The sequence below is a fragment of the Phocoena phocoena genome, chromosome 1, assembly GCF_963924675.1.
Source record: "Phocoena phocoena chromosome 1, mPhoPho1.1, whole genome shotgun sequence".
Lineage (NCBI taxonomy): Eukaryota > Metazoa > Chordata > Mammalia > Artiodactyla > Phocoenidae > Phocoena > Phocoena phocoena.
This window is the reverse complement of record NC_089219.1, coordinates 18,121,417-18,131,825: the sequence shown is the minus strand read 5'-3', so window position 1 is coordinate 18,131,825 and position 10,409 is coordinate 18,121,417.

The window sequence follows — 10,409 nt, the reverse complement described above, 5'->3', positions numbered from 1 at the left end:
TGAATTTCACACCAGCCCCTGAGGCTGCCCTGTAGAGGTCTCCACTTGGAAATTACCCAGGCAGACCCCAAACTGAATTTACCACTTTGTTCTATCACCATCCCCCCTCACCTGCTTCTCACGTTATTTCCTAACTCAGTCATGGCATAGTCACCCAAGCTAGAAACTTGCATATCATGCTTGAAAACTTCTCCTTTAGCCACCTTCCCAAAATCAATAATGAAAATTAGTTGAATAATTAGTCTTCAATAATTAGTCTTATGACATACCACCTCCTAAGTAGTTCTCAAATCTGTCTACCTGCTCTGTGTACTGCCACCTGTGACCTTGGGCGAGTTACTTAGCTTCTCTGTTCCTTGGATTGCCCATCTGTAAAATGGGAGTAATTATATCCATCTCACAGAGTTGCAAAGGTTAAATTAAATAATGGGGCTCAAAATATTAGCTACAGTTATTCAGACCATCACCAAGCCACATCCTGCTTACTGAAACAACCTCTTAATGAGTCTCATCTATTTTCAACCCCCTTCCATCTATTCTCCCTTGCTGCAGCTAGAATGATCTTTCTGAAGGGCAAATCCCTTCATGCCACTCTTCTGTGCAAAACTTTCTCATGCTTTCCATTGCCAGCAGCATACAGTGTGTTGTAGGTCATCAAGATCTGGCCTCTGCTGCCCTCGTCAGCTTCAGTTCTCTGCACTTTCCCTGTACTTGCAACGCTCTTCAAGCTGCATCTCTTTCTCTCCATTCTTCTGGTCAACTCCTCTTCATCCTTCAGGTCTCATACTTAACTTTTTCTAGGGAACCTTTCCTGATCTCATGAGACTGGATCAGGTGTTTCTGTTCAGTGTTCCCTGGGATTATCCCACTGAAAGTACTTTATTCATTTTGTAATTGCCTGTTCACTTTTTCATCTCCTCCATTAGACTTTGATATCCTTGAAGAAATCACTGTCTTGCTCATCATTGTATCTTCAGCCCCTAGCAAAATATTTGACTTAGAGTAGGCAGGCAACAAATATTTCTTGGATAAATGAGAGGAGAATATATATAAACTTCATTCCCTTCATCAGGACTGGTGACTTTATTTCTGATTTGTCACTGCACAAGCTATTTGTAAAAGAAATTCTGTAGAAACGGTAGATATTCTCTCATTGCAGATCTGGTGAGGCCTAATGCAAGAGAAAAAAGGCACCTAAAGGTAAAGGCAACGTGGCCCAACTAAGACACCCCCTCCCAAGGTAAAGCTGGGATAAAGTCACCGGCCCCTCACACTCCAGTACTTGAATCATTGTCATCTTTGGAGAGTTATCTAGGATTAGACATCATGGCAACTTTGGTGACATGTTACAAGGCAAGCTCTCAATACAGGAAGCTTGGGCAGGATTCTAAGTTCCCAGCTGCAGGTCTGGCTGTTGGTCAACCTCTGAAATTCTCCAAGCTGAGCACATAAGCCAATAGTTGTTAATATTTTCAGGAGGATTCAGATTCCTTTGAGAATCTAATGAAAGTTTTAGATCTTTTGTTTGAGAGTTCTTTCTTTATTTTGCTTACAAGTCCTTTATCAGATATGATTTGCAAATATTTTTCCTAGTCTTTGGCTTTCCATTCCCTTAACAGTGCCTTTCAAAGAACCAATGTTTTGGGACTTCCCTCTTGGCACAGTGGTTCAGAATCCGCCTGATTCTGAACCGCCAGGGTTCGAGCCCTGATCCAGGAAGATCCCACATGCTGCGGAGCAACTAAGCCCATGCGCCACAACTACGGAGCCTGAGCTCTAGAGCCTGTGAGCCACAACTACTGAGCCCACGTGCCACAACTACTGAAGCCCGTGCACCTAGAGCCTATGCTCTGCAACAAGAGAAGCCACCGCAATGAGAAGCCTGCGCACCACAACGAAGAGTAGCCCCCACTCCCCACAACTAGAGGAAGCCCATGCGCAGCAACAAAGACCCAACGCAGCCAAAGATAAATAAATAAGTACATTTATATTAAAAAAGAAAAACCCAAAGAACCAAAGTTTTAAATTTTGATGAAGTCCTGTTTTCTAATAGGATTTTTACCCAAGATTTCCGTTTCTAAATCTCCATACTGATAGTTCTTGAGTTACAAGACTTCAATCTTTGGTTTTTAGACAAGAGAGGGAAGAAGAATGCTTTCTAGACTTCACCCTCATTTGGTTATGTCCACTCTACTGGAGTTTGGATTTTAGCCCAGGTAGTACTGCCATTATACCAGAGCAACAGGGCCATCTCCCTGAGCCCTGCACTTTAACGTTGCACCTTTCCCCACTAGGCCAAGGGGATGTGCCCATCTAGAGCTCATTCTCCCCCCTCCCCTTCTAGGTCACAAACCTCAACTATCTAGGACCTTGGAATTCTTTGCCCGGACAGCCCACTTCAAGCCTCTTCCCCAAGTTTGTTCTCTTGAGGGCAAACCGATCTCCATGTGTGTACCCATAGCCCTTGGTTTGGGAGGATGGACAGAGATTGGACCTGCAGCCACACGTGGACCTGAGGGCCCTCCTGGAATAGGACAAAGCCAGAACAGGAAAAGAAGGGGGCAAGCCTTCATCTGCTTTTGTTTTTTGCCATGCTGCATGTGGGATGTTAGTTTCCAGACCAGGGATCAAACCTACACCCCTGCATTGGAAGCGTGGAGTCTTCAACACTGTACCACCAGGGAAGTCCCTTATTTGTACTCTTGTTCAACTCCTCGTCCTAGCCTCCAGGCATACTATCAACTGTTTTTACCAGTGACTTATAAGGAGTCAGAACCTATGATATCCAGATTCCTGAGGTGAGTAATTTGTTGGATGGACGAGTATGCTATGGATGGAACCAGAACACACAAAGAGGAGGAATCTGGGGTGGGTATAAAGAATAGAAATTAATTAAGTCATTTAACAAAAATTTGTTGAGCACCAACAATGTACCTGGCATAGGAATGAATGAGGCAAAGACTCTGCCCTTGTTGAACTTGTATCCTGTGGGGGAGATGGACAATCAACAAAGGTATATATAACATCAGGTGGTAACAAGTACAATAAAGAAAAATAGAGTAAGGGAAGGGGAGTGAAGGGGGAATGCTATTTTAGACAGGATGGTCAAGACTCTCTAAAGGGGTGACATTAGAGCAGAGTTCTGAAGGAGCTGTCAGGATATCTGGAGGAAAGTGTTCTAAGTACTTAGTTTACCAAAGAGCAAATGTAAGGTGCTAGGCAGCGGTTGGCATACTGGAGGAACCAGACTGGGGTGGGTGGAGGTCAGGGAGGAAGGGGGCAAATGGTGGGAGATAAAAACCATCCTTAGAGACTTGTTGAGGAGTTTGAAGCACCTGTTACATCCAAACACATGTCCATATGCCCAGCAGGTAGTTGAAAATATGAGTCCAGAGCTCAGGAGCCCAAATGGGCTTGTAGATAAAGAAATGGGAATAGTGAGTATGGAAATGAGCAGTGAAAACCATGCAAGTGGATGGGGTGGCCCTGACTGAGTGTGAGAACAGCATCAAGGATGGAATCCTGGGAGCACCAATAGGTAATGATGGGCAGAGGAGAGGAGTATTACAGAACCCAGAGAAAAATCCGGAGAGGAGGGTCAGAGGGCAAAGGACGTGACACATTTCAAGATGTCCAAATGTAGCAGATGTCTAGTGAGATACTGTATTTGAAACTCTTTGTAAACGGAAAAACTCCATGCAAGCATAGGTATTATATTACTGTTAGTATTAATGATAATTAGAGAGCACTTTCCCCCTTCCTCTAATGGTTATTTTAACTTAAAGGTAATGAAAGTTTAGTTATACACACGTAGTCTATTTATAATCAATCCTTACTATTTTATTGCACTTTCAAAACAAAACAAACATAAGTAAGTTATACTGAGGGAGCAGGACTCCCTGTTAAATCTGATTTGTGTAACAGTATAATGTATAATGTATAATGTATAATGTAACAGTATAATGTATATTGGTATATGGGTAATAATCGTAGAATTCTACTGGATTTTGGTTAAAAGCTTACAGTAACACTTCCTAAGGTTTGTCACACATAACTCTTCTGTCTGCCTATAGGGAAGCCTTAAAATAATTAAAACTCAGTGGACCAAATATTATGTTCAACAGTCTCCTAGAATTTGATTTCTGGACTTTAGGTGGCAGCTGCTGCCACCGCCTGTGCCAGTCTCTTTAACGGCTGCAGAGTTCAGTGTTAGCGGGTAGATGCACCAAGGTGCTGATGGTGAGTCTCCAGGGAATCCTGCTGTTGCTAAGCGGGAAAATGTGGTGTTAAATTCTTCCAAAGACCAAGTGTTCATCACTCTTAAATTGGACTTAACAAACCTAATTGAACTTGAAAGTTGATTCTTTTTTTTTTTTTTTTGCCACACCACGTGGTATGCGGGATCTTAGTTCCCCAACCAGGGATCAAACCCGTGCCCCCTGCAGTGGAAGCGCGGAGTCCTAATCACTGGACCACCAGGGAATTCCTGATTTTTGTTTTCTTCTTCTTTTTTTTTTAAATACATTTATTTATTTTTGGCTGCATTGGGTCTCCGTTGCTGCGCGTGGGCTTTCTCTAGTTGCAGTGAGCGGGCTTCTCATTTCGGTGGCTTTTCATTGTGAAGCATAGGCTCTAGGCTTGCAGGCTTCAGTTGTTGTGGCACATGGGCTCTAGAGTGCAGGCTCAGTAGTTGTGGCTCACGGGCTTAGTTGCTCCTCAGCATGTGGGATCTTCCCGTACCAGGGCTCGAACCCCTATCCCTGTATTGGCAGGCGGATTCTTAACCACTGCACCACGAGGGAAGTCCAATTCTTGTTTTCCTGAGTTTGATTGATGAAATGGAAGATTGGAAAGGAGAGCTCATTTTGCTAACTTTCGTTTTCACTTTTTTCCCCCACTTTTTCTATATTCCCTCAACAGAACCCAAGGAGAGCAGAGAATTCATTTAAAAAAGAAGGACAAAAATAATTTCAAAATCAGAGACTACCAACTTCAGGTTTGGAAATATGAAGGCTTAAAAAAACAAAGGTTTAACTTTATTTGGTTTAATTCATCTCTTCTGGCTGTGTACGATAATGATTATGAGACTGGAATTTGGAGTTAGATCAGAGTCTGAGTCTCAACTCTGACCTGGGAATTAATTTCTTCATCTGCAAAAGGGAGATGATACCTTTTGGTACTTGCCTCATATATTGTGAGAATTAAATGAGATAGCATGGCAAATGCTTTAAAACGCTAACTAGTATTATGAAGTCTATGTAGGTATAATCTCCATGGGATGTTTTCTTTTCTAGCAAAGCTACCCAAACGGTTGTTGCTCCTCAATATTGAGACCTTGTGAGTCCACAGTTTTGTTCTTAGATACTGTCATTTCTCAGAACATGTTCAAACTGCATTGCAGAGCCAATTTGCAAAGTACATAAGGAAAATGTTCTCGTTATCTTATATCACAGTTTGCTTTGGGCTCTAAATAGTATTTTCTAACTTATTCATCAGATTGACAATGATGGGTTTTTGACTGATAAAAATGTCTACCTCTACAAACGAAGAATCTGCCAACAATAAGACTTTAATTGAAAAGGAGCTTGATGAAGTAGCTCAAAACTCGGTTTGAGGGCTTCCCTGGTGGCGCAGTGGTTGAGAGTCAGCCTGCCGATGCAGGGGACAGGGGTTAGTGTCCCAGTCCAGGAAGATCCCACATGCCACGGAGCGGCTGGGCCCGTGAGCCATGGCCGCTGAGCCTGCGCGTCCGGAGCCTGTTTTCCGCAACGGGAGAGGCCACAACAGGGAGAGGCCCTAGTACTGCAAAAAAACCCAACAACTCGATTTGAGTCTTTGTTCAGCTGTGTGGCTTTGAGCAAATGTTTTAACCTCCCTGAGCCTTGTTTCTTCAATAAAATGGGGTAATATTACTAGCCTTTAAGATTTCATGAGAGGATCAGCAACAGCATTTGTAAAACACTGGAACACAGTAAGAGCTCCATAAATGGTAGTGATTATTGTTTAAAACGTTGTGTCACTAAGATGAAGAAACACTCTTTCCACTTTAAAACAGCTTGATGAATTTGAGAATTAGAAGGGAACCCATTGGGCCAGCTAGGATAATCTTCAAAAGAACAAATGCAAAACTGATGATAAAGCAGGCACACAAAAATGATGATAAAGCAGGCCTTGGGGTAGGTTGACTACAAGCTATTGCAAGCCACCCATATGGCAATTTATTTTTTAAAAGAAGCATAATCCTAGGAGGTAAAAGTGAGAGACAGTGTTCAGCTCTGGCCAGTCTTGATTGGAGCACTATCATTTTGGAAAATGGTAAATACAGACATTTATTATTTATTTATTTATTTATTTTATTTTTGGCTGCGTTGGGTCTTAGGTGCAGCACATGGGATCTTCGCTGAGGCATGCAGGATCTTTCCTTGCAGCATGGGCTTCTACTTGTGGCGTGCAGGTTTCCTCTTCTCTAGTTGTGGCACATGGGTTCCAGAGCACGTGGGCTCTGTAGTTTACCTCACGTGGGCTCTAGTTGAGGCGTGTGAGCTCAGTAGTTGTCACATGTGGGCTTAATTGGCCCACAGCATGTGGAATCTTAGTCCCCTGACCAGGGATCGAACCCACGTCCCCTGCATTGTAAGGCGGATCCCTTACCACTGTACCACCAGGTAAGTCCCTCTATATTATTTCTTTTTTCCTTTCCCCTGTGTGTGACTTCAAACTGTGTCTGGGATGGCTTAACCTTGTTAGTAGCAAGTGAAGGCATTTTGAAGAGGCTGAATTGATGTAATCTTGTTTGGAGTCTGAGGAATAGACTGTTTCTTTTAGAATCATGAAAGGGACAAGCAAGATGAAGATTAATCTAAGGATCCAATAAAAAGGTGTGGTAATTTTAAACATTCTTTGTTATTTCAGGTTGTAAGTGGTAAAAGTCAAAGCTTCAGTTTGAATATTCTGGTGCCCTGTAATTGTTTTAAGAAGCAAAAGCATGTTGTTCATTGACATACCAGTCAGACCACAGATTTGGTCTGTCACGGGGCAGGGCTGTGGACTCGTCTAGCCGTGCTGTGTTACTTCATCTTAAAAGGTTAGAGATAGCTACCCACCAACAGTCCCTCCCATCAGGAAACCTGCACAAGTCTCTTAGATAGCCTCATCCACCAGAGGGCAGACAGCAGAAGCAAGAAGAACTACAATCCTGCTGGCTGTGGAACAAAAACCACATTCAAAGAAAGATAGACAAGATGAAAAGGCAGAGAGCTATGTACCAGATGAAGGAACAAGATAAAACCCCAGAAAAACAACTAAATGAAGTGGAGATGGGCAACCTTCCAGAAAAAGAATTCAGAATAATGATAGTGAAGATGATCCAGGACCTCAGTAAAAGAATGGAGGCAAAGATCGAGAAGATGCAAGAAATGTTTAACAAAGACCTAGAAGAATTAAAGAACAAACAGAGATAAACAATACAATAACTGAAATGAAAACAACACTAGAAGGAATCAATAGCAGAATAACTGAGGCAGAACGGATAAGTGACCTGGAAGACAGAATGGTGGAATTCACTGCTGCAGAACAGAATAAAGAAAAAAAAAATGAAAAGAAATGAAGACAGCCTAAGAGATCTCTGGGATAGCATTAAACGCAACAACAGTCGTATTATAGGGGTCCCAGAAGGAGAAGAGAAAGAGAAAGGACCCGAGAAAATATTTGAAGAGATAATAGTCGAAAACTTCCCTAACATGGGAAAGGAAATAGCCACCCAAGTCCAGGAAGCGCAGCAAGTCCCATACAGGATAAACCCAAGGAGAAACACACCGAGACACATAGTAATCAAGTTGGCAAAAATTAAAGACAAAGAAAAATTATTGAAAGCAGCAAGGGAAAAATGACAAATAACATACAAGGGAACTCTCATAAGGTTAACAGCTGATTTCTCAGCAGAAACTCTACAAACCAGAAGGGGGTGGCATGACATATTTAAAGTGATGAAAGGGAAGAACCTACAACCAAGATTACTCTACCCGGCAAGGATCTCATTCAGATTCGATGGAGAAATCAGAAGCTTTACAGACAAGCAAAAGCTAAGAGAATTCAGCACCACCAAACCAGCTCTACAACAAATGCTAAAGGAACTTCTCTAAGTGGAAACACAAGAGAAGAAAAGGACCTACAACAACAAACCCAAAACAATTAAGAAAATGGTCATAGGAACATACACATCGATAATTACCATAAATGTGAATGGATTAAATGCTTGAACAAAAAGACACAGGCTTGCTGAATGGATACAAAAACAAAACCCACATATATACTGTCTACAAGAGACCCACTTCAGACCTAGGGACACATATAGACTGAAAGTGAGGGGATGGAAAAAGATATTCCATGCAAATGGAAATCAAAAGAAAGCTGGAGTAGCAATACTCATATCAGATAAAATAGACTTTAAAATAAAGAATGTTACAAGAGACAAGGAATGACAGTACATAATGATCAAGGGATCAACCCAAGAAGAAGATATAACAATTATAAATATACATGCACCCAACATAGGAGCACCTCAATACATAAGGCAACTGCTAACAGCTGTAAAAGTGGAAATCGACAGTAACACAGTAATAGTGGGGGACTTTAACACCTCACTTACACCAATGGACAGATCATCCAAAATGAAAATAAATAAGGAAACAGAAGCTTTAAATGACACAATAGACCAGATAGATTTAATTGATATTTATAGGACATTCCATCCAAAACCAGCAGATTACACTTTCTTCTCAAGTGCACATGGAACATTCTCCAGGATAGATCACATCTTGGGTCACAAATCAAGCCTCAGTAAATTTAAGAAAAGTGAAATCATATCAAGCATCTTTTCTGACCACAACACTATGAAATTAGAAATGAATTACAGGGAAAAAAACGTAAAAAACACAAACACATGGAGGCTAAACACTACGTTGCTAAGTAACCAAGAGATCACTGAAGAAATCAAAGAGGAAATCAAAAAATACCTAGAGACAAATGACAATGACAACTATAAGACACTGATGAAAGAAATTAAAGATGATACCAACAGATGGAGAGATATACCATGTTCTTGGATTGGAAGAATCAATATTGTGAAAATGACTATACTACCCAAAGCAATCTACAGATTCAATGCAATCCCTATCAAATTACCAATGGCACTTTTTACAGAACTAGAACAAAAAATCTTAAAATTTGTATGCAGACACAAAAGACCCCAAATAGCCAAAGCAGTCTTGAGGGAAAAAAAATGGAGCTGGAGGAATCAGACTCCCTGACTTCAGACTATACTACAAAGCTACAGTAATCAAGACAATATGGTACTGGCACAAAAACAGAAACATAGATCAATGGAACAAGATAGAAAGCCCAGAAGTAAACCTACATACCTATTGTCAACTAATCTATGACAAAGGAGGCAAGGATATACAATGGAGAAAAGACAGTCTCTTCAATAAGTGGTGCTGGGAAAACTGGACAGCTACATGTAAAAGAATGAAATTAGAACACTCCCTAACACCATACACAAAAATGAACTCAAAATGGATTAGAGACCTAAATGTAAGACTGGACACTATAAAACTCTTAGAGGAAAACATAGGAAGAACGCTCTTTGACATAAATCACAGCAAGATCTTTTTTGATCCACCTCCTAGAGTAGTGGAAATAAAAACAAAAATAAACAAATGGGACCTAATGAAACTTAAAACCTTTTGCACAGCAAAGGAAACCATAAACAAGACGAAAAGACAACCCTCAGAATGGGAGAAAATATTTGCAAACAAATCAACGGACAAAGGATTAATCTCCAAAATATAAAAACAGCTCTTGCAGCTCAATATTGAAAAAGCAAACAACCCAATCCAAAAATGGGCAGAAGACTTAAATAGACATTTCTCCAAAGAAGACATACAGATGGCCAAGAAGCACATGAAAGGCTACTCAACATCACTAATTATTAGAGAACTGCAAATCAAAACTACAATGAGGTATCACCTCACACCAGTTAGAATGGGCTTCATCAGAAAATCTACAAACAACAAATGCTGGAGAGGGTGTGGAGAAAAGGGAACCCTCTTGCACTGTTGGTGGGAATGTAAACTGATACAGCCACCATGGAGAACAGTATGGAGGTTCCTTAAAAAACTAAGAATAGAATTACCAGATGACCCATCAATCCCACTACTGGGCATATACCCAGAGAAAACCACAATTCAAAAAGACACATGCACCCCAATGATCACTGCAGCACTATTTACAATAGCCAGGTCATGGAAGCAACCTAAATGCCCATCGACAGACAAATGGATAAAGATGTGGTACATATATACAATGGAATATTACTCAGCCACAAAAGGAATGAAATTGGGTCATTTGTT